General features: G+C 45.6%; 1 protein-coding gene across 1 annotated transcript in view; it reads right to left on the reverse strand.

The window, feature by feature from the left end:
* The window catches only part of tshr (thyroid stimulating hormone receptor), a 45,627-nt gene that overhangs the window by 18,123 nt on the left and 10,217 nt on the right, over positions 1–17,287 (reverse strand). The gene's annotated exons all lie outside the window — the stretch shown is intronic.

The raw sequence follows: 17,287 nt of genomic DNA on the forward strand, positions 1-17,287 counted from the left end.
TTTCACACAGAAAGTAGTGGAAATCTGGAACTCTCTTCCCCAAAAAAGCTGTTGAGGCTGGGGGTCAATGGAAAATTTCAAAACTGAGATTGATAGATTTTTGTTAGGTCAAGGGTATTAAGGGATATGGAACCAAGGCGGGTAAATGGAGTTAAGACACAGATCGGCCATAAGCTCGAGGGGCTGAATGGCCTACTCCTGATCCTCTGTTCCTATGGGAATACCTGTTTGGGATCCCTCCTCCTCAACCCACCACTATACCAGGTACCCGCCACCCCCCCCGCCCCCCCCTCCCGCAGCTGTCCAAGGGCAACGATTGAGAAAGACTGGGAGCAGGCTGCCAATCCTGACCTCTCAAACTCTGGGAGAGAACTAGGAAAAGGGAACGCTGCATCCTGAAAAAAAACCAAAAGGGTCGACGGGCAGAAGGAATTGGACATATATTTGAAAATAAAAATTTGCAGGTCCACGGGGAAAGAGCAGGGAAACTCCTTCAAAGAGCCGGCACAGGCGCGATGGGCCGAAGGGCCTCCTTCTGTGCTGTATCATTCTATGAGTCAGGTTCACATAGTTTAAAATATGTTTTACACATTGCCAGCATAAAGGTCCAGGCTGATCTCTCTGTTTTAAATTCAGAAGCCAAAAGAGACAAAAAAAAAATCTACCAGAGAGCTAGTACTCTGTTTGTTTCTGCTAGAGTCCATTATAAAAGATGTAATAGCAGAGCACTTGGAAAACAGTGACAGGATTGGACAAAGTCAACATGGATTTACAAAAGGTAAATCATGCTTGACTAATCTACTGGAATTTTTTGAGGATGTAACTGGTAAAATAGATAAGGGAGAACCAGTGGATGTGGTGTATTTGGACTTTCAGAAGGCTTTCGATAAGGTCCCGCATAAGAGATTAGCGTGCAAAATTAAGGCACATGGGATTGGGGGCAAGGTATTGACTTGGATAGAGAACTGGTTGGCGGACAGAAAGCAAAGAGTTGGAATAAATGGGTCGTTTTCCGAGTGGCTGGCAGTGACTAGTGGGGTACCACAAGGATCGGTCCTAGGACCCCAGCTGTTCACAATATATATTAATGATCTGGACGAGGGAATTGGATGTAATATCTCCAAATTTGCAGACGACACAAAGCTGGGTGGGAGGGTATGCTGTGAGGAGGATGTCGTGAAACTCCAGTACGATTTGGACAGGTTGGGTGATTGGGCAGAAACATGGCAAATGCACTATAATGTGGATAAATGTGAGGTTATCCACTTTGGTGGCAAAAACAGGAAGGCAGATTATTATTTGAATGGCAATAGATTGGGAGAAGGGGAAGTGCAAAGAGACCTGGGTGTTCTTGTGCACCAGTCGCTGAAGGTAAGCATGCAGGTGCAGCAGGCGGTTAAGAAGGCAAATGGTATGTTGGCCTTCGTAGCAAGAGGGTTCGAGTACAGGAACAAGGATGTCTTGCTACAGTTGTACAGGGCCTTGGCGAGACCGCACCTTGAATATTGTGTGCAGTTTTGGTCGCCTTACCTGAGGAAGGACGTTCTTGCCAAGGAAGGAGTGCAGCGAAGATTCACCAGACTGATACCTGGGATGGCAGGAATGACGTATGAGGAGAGATTGTGTCGATTGGGCTTATACTCACTGGAGTTTAGAAGATTGAGAGGGGATCTCATCGAAACCTATAAAATTCTGTCAGGCCTGGACAGACTAGATGCAGGAAGGATGTTTCTGATGGCCGGGGAATCCAGAACCAGGGGTCATAGTCTAAGGATAAGGGGTAAGCCATTTAGGACTGAAATGAGGAGGAATTTCTTCACCCAGAGAGTGGTGAACCTGTGGAATTCTCTGCCACAGAGGGCGGTGGAGGCCAGTTCATTAACTATATTCAAGAAAGAGTTGGATATATTTCTTAAGGCTAAAGGGATCAAGGGATATGGGGAGAAGGCAGGGACAGGGTACTGAGTTTGGATGATCAGCCATGATCTCATTAAATGGCGGAGCAGGCTCGAAGGGCCGAATGGCCTACTCCTGCACCTATCTTCTATGTTTCTATGTTATCTGAAACATTAGAAGATTCACGGTTACCCTCTTCTAAATGCCACTTTCAATCTGTCTTCCTCAAGGAGGGAACACAAAGTGGTTGCGCTGCAGATTCTTACAGCCCCTGTTGTATTGTATTTCATAGAATCATAGAATAGTATAACACAGGAGGAGGCCATTCGGCCCATCGAGTTTGCACCGGCTCTTTCGAAGAGCAATCCCGTTAGTCCCACTCCCCCCGTTCTTTCCCCCATATCCCTGCAAATTTTTCTCCTTCATGTATTTATCCAATTCCCCTTTTGAAGGCTACTACTGACTCTGTATCTACCACCCCATCAGGCAGTGCATTCTAAATCCTAACCACTCCTTGCGTAAAAGAGTTTTCCTTATGTCGCCTCTGGTTCTTTTGCCAATCACCTTGAATCCGTGGCCCCCTCGTTATCGACCCTTCAGCCATTGGAAATAGGTTCTCTTTATTAATTCTATCTAAACCCTTCATGATTTTATCAAATTTGTACATTGTTATCTTCACCAGACGGGGCTGCAGTGGTTCAAGAAGAAGTCCTACCACCAGCTTCTCAAGGGCAACTAGGGATGGGCAATAAATGCCGACCTTGCCAGCGATGCCCACATCCCAAGAATGAATTTTTAAAAAATTGGCGGGGTGGGGGGTGGGGGGGGGGGGCGGTGGGGGGGGGGCGGGGCTGGTGGGGGGGGAAGCAAACCAATTGCATTGGACAGAGAAACTCCCCAGCAACTGAACATACTTTATTATTTCCACATGAGATCTCTAGCCTCTGACTGATCTTAGTGACCTGCAGCCTAAAATTTACAAGAAACTTCTGACCTGCAACATCCCTCGACAAAGAGCAATTAAGCTCTGATCGATCTCAGCTTGGATTTACTATAAATTGCGAGATCGAGTAGATCAGGCCTATATTCTCTGGAGTTTAGAAGAATGAGAGGTGATCTCATTGACATATAAGATTCTGAGAGGGCTTGACTGGGTAGATGCTTGGAGACTGTTTCCCCAGCTGGGGAGTCTAGAACCAGGGGTCACAGTCTCAGAATAAGGGGTCGGCCATTTAGGACTGAGATGAGGAGAAATTTCTTCACTCAGAGGGTGGTGAATCTTTGGAATTCTCTACCCCAGAGGGCTGTGGAGGCTCAGTTGTTGAATATATTCAAGATTGAGATCGATAGGTTTTTGGACTGTAGGGGAATCAAGGGATATGGGGATCGGGCGGGAAAGTGGAGATACAGTCATAGAGTCATAGAGTTATACAGCACAGAAAGAGACCCTTCGGCCCATCGTGTCCGCGCCGGCCATCAAGCCCTGTCTATTCTAATCCCATTTTCCAGCACTTGGTCCGTAGCCTTGTATGGTATGGTGTTTCAAGTGCTCATCTAAATGCTTCTTGAATGTTGTGAGGGTTCCTGCCTCTACCACCCTTTCAGGCAGTGAGTTCCAAATTCCAAAAGTTTTTCTTTTAATCCCCTCTAAACCACCTGCCCCTTACCTTGACACTATGCCCCCTGGGTATTGACCCCTCTACTAAGGGGAAAGTTCCTTTCTATCTACCCTATCTATGCCCCTCATAATTTTGTACACATCAGGTCCCCCCTCAGCCTTCTCTGCTCTAAGGAAAACAACCCCAGCCTGTCCAGTCTCTCTTCATAGCTGAAGCGCTCCAGCCCAGGTAACATCCTGGTGAATCTCTTCTGCACCCTCTCCAATGCAATCGCATCCTTCCTACAGTGTGGTGACCAGAACTGCACACAGTATTCCAGCTGTGGCCTAACTAGCGTTTTGTACAGCTCCATCATAACCTCCCTGCTCTTATATTCTATGCCTTGGCTAATGAAGGCAAGTGTCCCATATGCCTTTTTAACCACCTTATCTACCTGTCCTGCTGTCTTCAGGGATCTATGTACATGCACACCAAGGTCCCTCTGTCCTTCCTAGGGTCCTACCATTTATTGTGTATTCCCTTGCCTTGTTAGTCCTCCCAAAATGCATCACCTCACACTTTTCAGGGTTAAATTCCATTTGCCAGTGTTCTGCCCATCTAACCATCCCATCTATATCATCCTGTAGCCTGAGGCTTCCCTCCTCGCTATTTACCACTCCACCAATTTTCGTGTCATCTGCGAACTTACTGATCATACCTCCTACATTCATATCTAAATCATTAATGTACACTACAAATAGCAAAGGACCCAGCACCGATCCCTGTGGTATACCACTGGACACAGGCTTCCAGTCACAAAAACAACCTTCAACCATCACCCTCTGCCTCCTGCCACTAAGCCAATTTTGGATCCAATGTGCCAAATTGCCCTGGATCCCATGGGCTCTTACCTTCTTGACCAGTCTCCCATGTGGGACTTTGTCAAAAGCCTTACTGAAGTCCATGTAGACTATATCAACTGCACTACCCTCATCCACACACCTAGTCACCCCCTCGAAAAATTTAATCAAATTGGTCAGACATGATCTCCCCCTGACAAAGTCATGCTGACTATCCCTGATTAATCCCTGCCTCTCCAAGTGGAGACTAAATCTGTCCCTCAGAATTTTTTCCAATAATTTCCCTACCACTGATGTTAGGCTCACTGGCCTGTAATTCCCTGGTTTATCCCTACTACCCTTCTTGAATAATGCTACTACATTAGCTGTTCTCCAGTCCTCTGGCACCTCACCTGTGGCCAGAGAGGTCTGAAAATTTGTGTCAGAGCCCCTGCAATCCCCTCTCTTGCCTCATCCAGCAGCCTGGGATACATCTCATCTGGGCCTGGGGATTTATCCACTTTTAAGCCCACTAAAACCGCTAGTACCTCCTCCCTCTCAATACTAATTTGTTTAAGTATACCACAATCCCCCTGCCTGATTTCTATGCCTACATTGTCCTTCTCCATAGTGAACACAGATGCAAAATATTCATTTAAAACCTTACCTACATCTTCCGGCTCTACACACAGATTGCCACTTTGGTCCCTAATGGGCCCTACTCTTTCCCTGGTTATCCTCTTGCCCTTAATATACTTATAAAACACCTTGGGATTTTCCTTTATTTTGCCCGCCAGTGCTTTTCATGCCTCCTCTTTGCTCTCCTAATTTCTTTTTTAAGTACCCCCCTGCACTTTCTATACTCCTCTAGGGCTTCCACTGTTTTTAGTCCTTTCTACCTGCCAAAAGCCTCCCTTTATTCCCTGATCCATTCTTGTATATCCCTTGACATCCAGGGTTTCCTGGGCTTGTTGGTCCCACCCTTGACCTTTACGGGAACATGTTGCCGTTGTACTCTCTCTATTTCCTTTCTGAAAGACTCCCACTGCTCTGATGTGGATTTTCCTACAAGTAGCTGATCCCAATCCACTTTGGCCAGATCCTGCCTTATCATATTAAAATCGGCCATTCCCCAATTTAGATCCTTTATTTCCGGTCCATCTTTGACCTTTTCCATGGCTACCTTAAATCTCACCGAATTATGGTCACTGTCACCAAAATACTCTCCTACTGATACCTCTACCACTTGCCCGGCTACATTCCCTAGAATTAGGTCCATAGAAACATAGAAACATAGAAGATAGGAGCAGGAGTAGGCCATTCGGCCCTTCGAGCCTGCTCCGCCATTCAATGTGATCATGGCTGATCATCCAAATTCAGTACCCTGTCCCTGCCTTCTCCCCATATCCCTTGATCCCTTTAGCCTCAAGAAATATATCCAACTCTTTCTTGAATATATTTAATGAACTGGCCTCAACTGCCCACTGTGGTAGAGAATTCCACAGGTTCACCACTCTCTGGGTGAAGAAATTCCTCCTCATTTCAGTCCTAAATGGCTTACCCCTTATCCTTAGACTATGACCCCTGGTTCTGGACTCCCCGGCCATCAGAAACATCCTTCCTGCATCTAGTCTGTCCAGGCCTGACAGAAGTTTATAGGTTTCGATGAGATCCCCTCTCAATCTTCTAAACTCCAGTGAGTATAAGCCCAATCGACACAATCTCTCCTCGTACGTCATTCCTGCCATCCCAGGTATCAGCCTGGTGAATCTTCGCTGCACTCCCTCCATGGCAAGAACGTCCTTCCTCAGGTAAGGCGACCAAAACTGCACACAATATTCAAGGTGCGGCCTCACCAAGGCCCTGTACAACTGTAGCAAGACATCCTTGTTCCTGTACTCGAACCCTCTTGCTACGAAGTCCAACATACCATTTGCCTTCTTAACTGCCTGCTGCACCTGCATGCTTACCTTCAGCGACTGGTGCACAAGAACACCCAGGTCTCTTTGCACTTCCCCTTCTCCCAATCTATTGCCATTCAAATAATAATCTGCCTTCCTGTTTTTGCCACCAAAGTGGATAACCTCACATTTATCCACATTATAGTGCATTTGCCATGTTTCTGCCCAATCACCCAACCTGTCGAAATCATACTGGAGTTTCACGACATCCTCCTCACAGCTTACCCTCCCACCCAGCTTTGTGTCGTCTGCAAATTTGGAGATATTACATCCAATTCCCTCGTCCAGATCATTAATATATATTGTGAACAGCTGGGGTCCTAGGACCGATCCTTGTGCCCCCTCTCTTGTAGGACTTTCTACATGTTGGCTCAAAAAGCTCTCCTGGATGCACTTTAAGAATTCCGCACCCTCTAAGCCTTTCACACTCTGACTATCCCAGTTAATATTGGGGAAGTTGAAATCCTCTACTGTTATTACCCTATTATTGCTACACTTCTCTGAGATTTGCCTACATATCTGTTCCTCTATCTCCCCATCAGCCATGATATTACTGAATGTCGGAGCAGGCTCGAGGGGCCGAATGGCCGACTCCTGCTCCTATTTCTTATGTTCTTATAAATAGGGATATAGGAATTTACAATGGAAAAAGTTGGCAGGAAGTGTACGCATATTTTTAATATATAAATGACATATGTAGCCTGTGTTTTTGTCTGTCACAGATTTCTCTTTATATTTCTAATGGAAAGACATAAAAATATTATAACACTTACAACAACTTTTAAGATATCTGTTCAGTAGTATTTCTCTCTCTTAGGCAGTCCCTCGGAACCGAGGATAACTTGCTTCCATCCTAAAAATGAGTTCTCAGGTGACTGATGAGTCCAATGCGGGACATACAGTCTCTGTCACAGGGTGGGGCAGACGGTGGTTGAAGGGGCGGGTGGGTGGGGTGCTTGGGTTGACGTGCGCTCCTTGCGCTGCCTGCGCTTGGCTTCCGCTTGCTCCCGGCGAAGAGACTCGAGGGATTCGGTGCCTTCCCGAATGTTTCTCCTCCACTTTGTGCGGTCCTGGGCCAGGGATTCCCAGGTGTCGGTGGGGCTGTTACACTTTTTCAAGGAGGCTTTGAGGGTGTCCTTGAAGTGTTTCCTCTGCCCACGTGGGGCTTTCTTGCCGTGTCGGAGCTCCGAGTAGAGCGCTTGTTTTGGGAGTCTCGTATCGGGCATGCGGACGATGTGGCCAGTCCATTGGAGCTTGGCTTCCACTTGCTCCCGGCGAAGAGACTCGAGGTGTTTGGCGCCTTCCCGGATGCTTCTCCTCCACTTTGTGTGGTCTTGGGCCAGAGACTACAGCTTCTTGCTCACTTTTACTGAGACCAGATTTTTATTTCCATTTTTTTTCGAAATTGAATTCAAATTCTCAAACTGCCAAGATTGGATTTGAACTCTCGTTCTTACTAATTAGTCTAAGGCGCTGTATTACCAGTCCAGGAATATAACCACTACACTACCATACCTATAAACCCACGATCCAATGACGAATTACTGTGGGATGCTTTGCCATACCGAGTGGTTGTGCCAGAGACGTTTTTCAAAGGAAAATTTGAAGCAGGGGGAGATACAGGGCTATGGGGAGAAAGTCAGGCAGTGGGATTCATTTTGGATCAATCTAGCAAAGAGTCAACACAAACACAATGAGCTGAATGACCCCGTTCTGTGCTGCAAACAGCTATGATACTATAGAAAGCCTCAATACGGGGCCAATGATTCATCATATTGAAGACTGCTTGGATCTTATATTCCAGATTAAATGGTAGGCTTGTTTTGTGGTCGAACTCTTCCTTTACAGTAGAAGAAAGCAGGTAAGGTGACAAAACTGTTCCCTCTATGAGGTTACGTAGAATTACATAGGATATACGGCACAGACACAGGCCATTCGGCCCAACCAGTCTGTGATAAATCCAGAAAGTGGAACAAGGAACTCAAAGAGGCTAGATGTTAGAATTAACACAAGTACTTTATTAACAACTGGGAAACACATTTACAGACAGCCTGCATCAGCATCCTGGCATTCCACCTTGTGCTGACCTATACAGGAAGCAAACCTCTGACCTTAACAGGAAGCAAACCTCTGACCTTAGCAGCAGCTTTGGCTACAGCACCACCTGGTGGATAACCTTAATCATAACATCCCAGATTACTATATCCCTCCTCCCTTAAGATTTCAGTATGAATTTCTTAACAAACAACCATTCCTGAGGGTCACATAAAGAGTCTCCATTCATCATGTTGCATACTTGACGAATCTAACAGTTCAGTATCAATCTCTCTAGTGGCTTGCGAGACCTTTGTGAACGTCTAACAGTAAAGTTCCTGATTGTTTGTGGTGAAGCCACCAGCTGCTCCTGAGCAGTGCTCAGAGTATCTGACTCTGCAACGATGGTTTCCTCTTGACGAATAGGTTCCTGTGGAATTGTCTCTGTCTCTGGTGGTGGCACCACAGATGCACTTGGATAACTGGGGGCAACCCTGTCTTCAGTCATTGCATCTGGAACCTTCATTTCAATTTTCCCTTGTCTGGGAAGTATCTGATCTACATGTCTGCGTACTACCCTACCATCTCCCAACATGACCTTGTATGATACTGGACCTGTCATTGAGTCGATGAAGCCAGGAATCCACTTTGGTCCATAACTGAAATTCCTGGTAAGGACTGCATCTCCTTCTCCAAAACTTCGGCTCTTTGTTCTTTTGTCATGGTTCTCTTTTTGTTTGTTTTGTCTGTTTTCCATTTTCCTTTTTAGGTCTGGGTGGACAAGGTCAAGAGTGGAGTGTAGTCTATGATCTAATAACATCTCAGCAGGAGAGAGTCCTGTGGTGGATTGAGGTGTTATTCTGTAGCTGAACAGAACCCGTGACACTTTGGCTGCTAAACTCCCTTCTGCAGTTTTTTCATCATCTCCTTAAATGTTTGTACGGCTCTCTCTGCAAGTCCATTCGAGGGCGGATGATATGGAGTCGAGGTCACCTGCACTTTGCCATTTTTTCTCAAGAACTCTTTTGTCTCTGTACTCACAAAACAAGTGGCATTGTCACTCACCACGATCTCCGGTAGCCCTTGATTACTGAAGCTCCGACGCAGGCAGTCTATAGTAGTAGTGGCGGAAGCAGAATTTACAGGATAAACGTCCATCCATTTGGAATGTGCATCAATGATTATGAGAAACTTCTTCCCCATGAATGGACCCGCATAATCTAAGTGCAATCTTCTCCATGGTTTATCTGGTCACTCCCAGGGGTGGAGAGGAGCCGCTGCTGGTGCCTTCCGGTGTTCCTGACAAGTGCTGCATGTCTTGACTAGATTTTCTATCTCCTCATCTAGCTTTGGCCACCACAAGTAACTCCTAGCCAAGGCTTTCATACGCGAGACCCCAGGATGACACTGATGTAGTTGCTCTAGGATAGACTGTCGTGCTGGCTATGGAATAATCACTTGTGCTCCCCACAACACGCAACCATCCTGCACACTCAGCTTGGTTTTCCTCACACTGTAGGGTGTGAAGTCAGCCCTTTCCGGATGCTGTGGCCATCCTCTCACCACATCTTCTCGAACTCTAGACAGTATTGGATCTTTACCTGTCCATGTTCTTACTTGCTCTGCAGTCACAACTGCTGTGTCAGTGTCCTCCAACTCTCTTCCTCTTTCCTGTTCCTTGAATTAAACTTGAACCGCTGTACAATCTCACTAGGCTTAGGGTTGAAATGTTCTTTTAGCAAGGCCACTAATTCAACAAATGATTTGTCGCCAGGCTTTTCAGGACTGAGCAGATTCTTCATCAAACTGTAGGTTTGGCTTCCCACTGAACTAAGCAGAATGGCTTTCGTTTTTCCGGCACAACACTTCACAGTGGAAACACTCTCTCTGTGTCTACTCTATCAAATTCCTTTGGAATTTTAAAGGCCTCTATTTGGTCACCTCTCAGCCTTCTCTTTTTCAAGAGAAAAGAGACCCTGACATTCTCAGTATTTTCAATGATGGAGTGAGATATTTTGGGTTTGAGAGAGCATTCATTACACTAGCCCCCCGATAGTTACTTGTGTGCTCACCCATCCACCCGTGCATTGGGAGGAGAGTATAATGGAGTGATATCCATATCTAGTTGAAAAGACTCCCCCAGTGTGCTTGATTTCAGCTTTATTTGGATAGTAAGGAATTTTAAATGAAGTTATGGAGTCGATGTTGGATAAACGTGAACTCCATCCAACTATTATTATATACCCAGCATAGAATTCCAATAGATCAAACCACTTCCCTTTCATTCCTATTGTATTGGATCCTTAATCCAAGCATAACATTTAAATATAAATTACTGCTCTAAGCAGAGATTTTTCCCCTTCAACTATCCTGTTTTTAATGCTCTGCTTACTAAATATAGTTAAACCCACTGCCAGATTTCAATCATCGGACAGTGGTGTGTTTTAGCAGTCTGAGGAATATGATCCTGATCCTGGAAACAAGACTCTTAGCAAACTAGAGGCAATAAGCTAAATGGGAAGTGAACTGTAGTTAAATCTATGAATTCATGCTTCGAAATATTTTGTTACTATTTTGCCTTGTAGTTAGTGCTAATCACAGAGATAACTATGAGTGAAGGAGGTTGCTCCTTTGCCTCCGAGTTAGAAAGTTGTGAATTCAAGCCCCCACTCCAGAGGCTGAAGCACATAATCCAGGCTGACACTCCCAGTGCAGCACCGAGGGAGTGCTGTGCTGTCGGATGAGATGTTAAACCGAGGCCCCGTCCACCCTCTCTCTCAGGTGGACGTAGAACCATCCCACAGCACTATTTCAAAGAAGAGCAGGGGCGTTATCCAAGGTGTTCTGTCCAATATTTACCCCTTAATCAACATCACTAAAAAAAAACAAATTATCCGGTCATTCATCTCATTGCTACTTGTGGGTGCTACCCCACTGAGCCACGGCCACCATTAATCATGATTACCCCTCCCCCCACCCATTGCTTTTCTGAGTGTGCCGTCCATTGAGAATCATTGACAATGGAGTAAAGTAAAAGATCTTCGTCTTTCAGAGCCCGTTACCACGTAAAATAACAACGTTCCAAACACAGACATTGAATGAACCGTGGGGAGCGGGAGACACTTTGCCAGGAAATCGGGAAAGCTGGATGTGTCTGGAATCCCTCGGTTGGTTGGTTCAGTATCTGTGACTATCCGTGTGGGAACAGGTATCTTTTGAACTACTTACAGCAGGAAGTTGAGGTCAGTGGAGCAGATTTTTGTCAGGTCAGGAAATACGTTCAGCCCAGTGTTGAAAATCCCGCTGAAAACGGAGCAAAAAGATTCGACATCAGAACCACCCTCCACCCATGGTAAATGTATGGAACGGGAAAGAATTTGTATTTCTATAGCGCCTTCCGTGACCTCAGGATGTCCCAAAGCGCTTTACAGCCAATTAGATACTTATGACATGTAGTCACAGTTGCAATGTAGGAAACGCGGCAGCCAATTTATGCACAGCAAGTTCCCACAAACAGCAACGTGATAATGACCAGATAATGTTTTAGTGATGTTGATTGAGGGATAAATATTGGTCACAACACCGAGGATAATTCCCCTGCTCTTCTTTGAATAGTAGCCGTGGGATCTTTTACATTCACCTGAGAGAGTAGGCGCGACCTCGGTTTAATGTCTCATTCGAAAGACGGCACCTCCGACAGTGCAGCGCTCCATCAGTACTGCATTGGAGTGTCAGCCTAGACTTTTGTGCTCAAGTCTCTGGAGTGGGACTTGAACCCACGACCTTCTGACTCAGAGGCGAGAGTGCTACCCACCGAGCCTGAATTTGCTGCCGTGTTTCCTACATTGTAAAAGTGACGACACTTCAAAAGCACTTCATTGGCTGTAAGGTGCTTTGGGACGTCCTGATCTTTCTATCTATGAGTGGGAAATGAGTTAAGTCAGCTCTGTGATGTTGCTATAAAGCGGGACGCTCCAACAATTTCACCAACAGTACCACACTTCCACTGGACTGTGTCCATAAAATAAATATATTTGTCAGATAATGGGTGCGAACGATAAACATGTTCTTATTTGACATGGTAGTGTAGTGTCAGCTGTGGCTCGCCTCTGACTGTGGAGTGCTGCAGTGTCAGAGGTGCTGCCTTTTGGATGAGATGTTAAAACCGAGGCCCTGTCTGCTCTCTCAAGTGGACCTGAAAGGTTCATTGACTGTAAAGCACTTTGGGATGTCTGGTGCTTGTGAAAGGTGCTATATTTTTCTAGTAAATTTCTTCTGCACCCTCTCCAAAGCCTTTACGACACAGTACTCTAGCGGGCCGAACTAGTATTTTATAGCAAAACTTCCTGGCTTTTGCACTCAGCTCCTCTATTTATAAAACCCAGGATCCCAACCCCTGAGGGTTGAAGCAGAGGGTTCTCCTGAGCGGTAGGGCTCAGCTTACAGTGGAGTGTGCTCACAACCAGCAGGACATTTTTCAATAGCAAAATACTGCGGATGCTGGAAATCCGAAATAACAACAGAAAACGCTGGAAAAACTCAGCAGGCCAGACAGCATCCATGGAGAGAGAAACAGAGTTAACGTTTCAGGTCGAAGACCTTTCGTCAGAACTGGAAAAAAGCAGGAAATGGAAAGCAAGTTTAGGGGCTGGGAAAAGGGGGAGGGGATGAAAGAACAAAAGGGAAGGTCAGTGATAGGATAGAAAGCAGGAGAGATTGAGAGACATTGAGAGATATTAAGAGATATTCAAGGCGAGAGGAGGTGGTAACGGGAGAGGTTAAGGAACAAAGGATGGCTCTAGATGAAGTGTGAATTGCGCTGGCAGAATGAAGGACAGCTGCCCTGTGGGAGGGAAGAAAAAAAGGCCAAACAAAGTGTGGATAAAACAATATATATATATGTGATAGGGGCCGAGGTTATGATCTGAAATTGTTGAACTCTATGCTGAGGACATTTTTCATGTTAGTCACATCTCCTGGAGCATTCACTTTGGACAATTCTGCTGAAATAGCCAGATTATTTCTCTCTATTTTCATTCAAGGTAGGATTAGAACTGAACATAGGTCAGTGATACAGGGGCCACCCCCAACTGTGCCTCTGCACTCCATACAAGTGCAGTGAAGGGGCCAGCAAGGCAAAAGCAACTACAACAACAACTTGCATTTATATATAGCGCCTTTAACATAGGAATTCATCCCAAGGCACTTCCCAGGAGCGTTAGAAGGGAATAGAGGGAATAGAAGGGAATACAGGGTTACGCTGATAGATTTAGATGAGGAAAGACGGGAGGAGGCTCGCGTGGAACATAAACGCCGGCATGGACTGGTTGGGATGAATGGCCTCTTTCTGTGCCGTATATCCGATGTAATCCTATGTTATCAAACAAAATTTGACACTGAGCCACATAAGAAAATATTAGGGGGGGAATTCCAGAGCTTAGGGCCCTGGCAGGTGAAGGCACGGCCGCCAACGGTGGAGCGATTAAAATCGGGGGGGATGCTCAAGAGGCCAGAATTGGAGGAGCGCCGAGATCGCGGAGGGTTGTAGGGCTGGAGGAGGTTACAGAGATAGGGAGGGGGGGTGAGGCCGTGGAGGGATTTGAAAACAAGGATGAGAATTTTAAAATCGAGACGTTGCCGGACCGGGAGCCAATGTAGGTCAGCGAGCACAGGGGGTGATGGGCGAACGGGACTTGGTGCGAGTTAGGACATGGGACAGTGAGCACAGGGGGTGATGGGCGAACGGGACTTGGTGCGAGTTAGGACACGGGCGGCAGAGTTTTGGATGAGCTCAAGTTTACGGGAGCACTGTGCCTTTAAAGACAAACAAAGTTGTAAGGGATAACAACCATTATGTACCAATTTAGGAGGCCTTCTATTGCTCCAGAAATATTTACCGCCCAATAATCTATTACACAAAACGTTGACAGGCATTGGTTTCTGTTTTGCTGTACTCACAGGTATTTTAGAACTGGGAGATTCTTGAAAGCATCTGGGTCGATGTGACTCAAACTCTTTGCATTCCGTATCTCTCTGTTTTTAAAAGAAAACACGTTTATTAGTGCATTTTGTTATTGTAGTTGCTCCTCTCTTTAGTTTCTACCCCTCCTGAAGGGACAGAACAGATCGGCGATCAAACCTTGGGGCTTGCATAATCTTAGTGTGGCTCAGTTCCACATGAGGCTGTGAAAGGTACTATTCATTCTCTGGTACCTCAGCCAAGTGACCATACGTAAGCCTAGATGGTGAGGGTTAACAGGCTATTTGGCTATGAACAGCATCACAGCCAAGACCAATCCCGCCCTCCGCACAAGTACACTTTCCAGCAGGGAACTCCGGATATTGATCAGGAGCAGGGAACCAGGGTTAATTTTTCCTTCTTTTCCCTCCCTAGCCCAGAGGCGTTTCTGGAGAAGGAAAAGACTGAATATATAAAAAGGTCGGGTTGATATGTTTGAGATCAATTGGAAATGGATGGGGTTCTAAAATGGCCATTTCCTCTCCTTATAAAATTCACCCTCAAATCAAAACAATCTGCTAAAACGTACTTCTGTTTAAAAGCCGAGCCCAGCAACATAACACGTAGGAGCGTCCCTTCAAACCACTGAGATTGAAGGTTTGCGTCTCAGCACGGGTTTATGTGGCACCTTTCACAACATCGGAGACGTCCCAAAGTGCTTTTGCAGCCACTTTTTGAAGCGCAGACCGCGTTTGAAACCGAGTGATATGAATATGGTGAGTTGTGTCAGTTCTAAACAGATTCCACGAGAGACAACTCACCCACAGTGCCAGGCTGACCTAGTTTGTCCAATGCACTTACAGTGAGCGTGACTCCTATTAGCCCAGCACGGAACAATGCTAGTTTGTCTGGCCATCTTCAGTGAAGGTCGAAGAAGCTGGTTCAATCGAGCAAAGAGCAGACATAATAAAAGGAGGATTTTCCTCCATTCAATTGTAATTTGAAGGTTATTAATTATATTTTGATCCAGCTATTAAGCCAGTGCATAGGAGGTATTTGTTTCCCATTGTCCCCCCCCCTGCCATTACTGACAATGATTGCCTGAAGTTGATTAGAACGACACACGCAATGGGTAGCACGGCTCCGTGCAGTTTGTTCCATGACTGAACGCTTAGAAATCACGAATGACAAAAGTCAGGAGGTGGCTCTGAAGGAATTGTCAATGAGAAGAACAGAATTGTGTAGCCCCCCTCCCCCTCTCCATTATCGTGTATTCCCTCACCAAATTGCAGTCTAACACAAGTGAGATACAATTATCTCATATCAGGTCCCCACGCCAACTAATCCTATGTTCCAAGTGTAACTTGCATTCTAACTGATAACCACAGCATTGCACAAACCACTCTGACTTTGACTAAATTGGTTTTGATGGTTAAAACCAGTGTAGTTGATCCTTCCAATTTCTGTTGTGATCTAGGGCCTACTTATTCAACAACAACAACAACTTGCATTTATACAGTGCCTTTTAATATAGTAAAACATCCCAAAGTGCTTCACAGGATCATTATCAGACAAAATTTGACACCGATCCACATAAGGAGATATTAGGCCAGGTGACCAAAAGCTTGGTCAAAGAGATAGGTATTAAGAAGCGTCTTAAAGGAGGAGAGAGAGGCGGAGCGGTTTAGGGAGGGAATTCCAGAGCTTAGGGCCCAGGCAGCTGAAGGCACGGCCACCAATGGTGGAGCTTGCTATCAGCTTGGCTCAGTTAGTCGCTCTCACACCTACAAATTCTGAAGGTCATGGGTTCAAACCTCACTCCAGAACGTGAGCACATATTCTTCAGTGCAGTGCTGAGCGAGTGCTACAATGTCAGAGGTGCCATCCTTTGGAGTGTAAGAATACATCATTTACTGTAAAAGTTTGCTGTAACTTGACCAAACTTAAAAGTTGACCAAATTTAATGTACCAGCATGCCTTGAGAAGCCAAGAGACTTTCGGCTGAACAAATGTTAAAATAAAACTGCTGCGGCTGCAAGCTGTTAATCAGATAAGGAAGCGACAGACCCTGAGCAGGAACAAACAGTTGGGCATTACAAGGACGGTAACATCTTCAGGCAAATGGTGTGAATGGCCTTGGGGCCTGCTGATTAACTGACTAGGTGATAATAATAAGAAGAAAACAACTGCCAACCATTTGTCACACAGTTTGGGACACATATGCATTGAGGGGCCTGCCCAGGTTTTGAGGTATAAAAAGTGCTGCTAAAAGACACTCGCGGCTGCAGTCGGGGCAACTTTTTCAGTTGCCAGTTAAAGTCGTACGTCTAGTCATTGCCGAACCGATCACTCGCTGGTGTTAGTACATATGTGGAGTTTGCTTATGATCGCTTGAGATTAAAGTAAAGGAATAATTCATGGGGTATGGTAGCATAGTGGTTATGTTACTGGACTAGTCATCCAGAGGCCTGGGCTAATAATCACAGAGATCTGTGAGTTCAAATCCCACCACAGTAGCTGGGGAAATTTAAATTCAGTTAATTAAATAAATCTGGAATTAAAAAGCTAGTAACTAGAACCTACCGGATTGTCATAAAATGTCCTTTAGGGAAGGAACTCTGCCATCCTTACCCAGTCTGGCCTATATGTGACTCCAGACCCACAGGTTGACTTTTAACTGCCCTCTGAAATGGCCTAGCAAGCCATTCAGTTGTACCAAACCACGACAATAAAATTAGCACTGTGGGAGTACCTTCACCACACGGACTGCAGCGGCTCAAGAAGGCAGCTCACCACCACCTTCTCAAGGGCAATTAGGGATGGGCTAAAATGCCATGCCAGCAACGCCCACATCCCGTGAACGAATATAAAAAAAAAGATCTGTGTATGCTTAAATATAATCGGGAATTGTTATACGCAACAGTACTATTGGATGCTTACTGGTAATCTCTTGCTGATTTTTAATCAAACTAAAGTTTCCCCCTGAAATCCTTGGGTTTT

This window comes from Somniosus microcephalus, chromosome 12 (assembly GCF_052327205.1).
Source record: "Somniosus microcephalus isolate GS21.2 chromosome 12, FLI_Smic_1.0, whole genome shotgun sequence".
Classification (NCBI taxonomy): domain Eukaryota; kingdom Metazoa; phylum Chordata; class Chondrichthyes; order Squaliformes; family Somniosidae; genus Somniosus; species Somniosus microcephalus.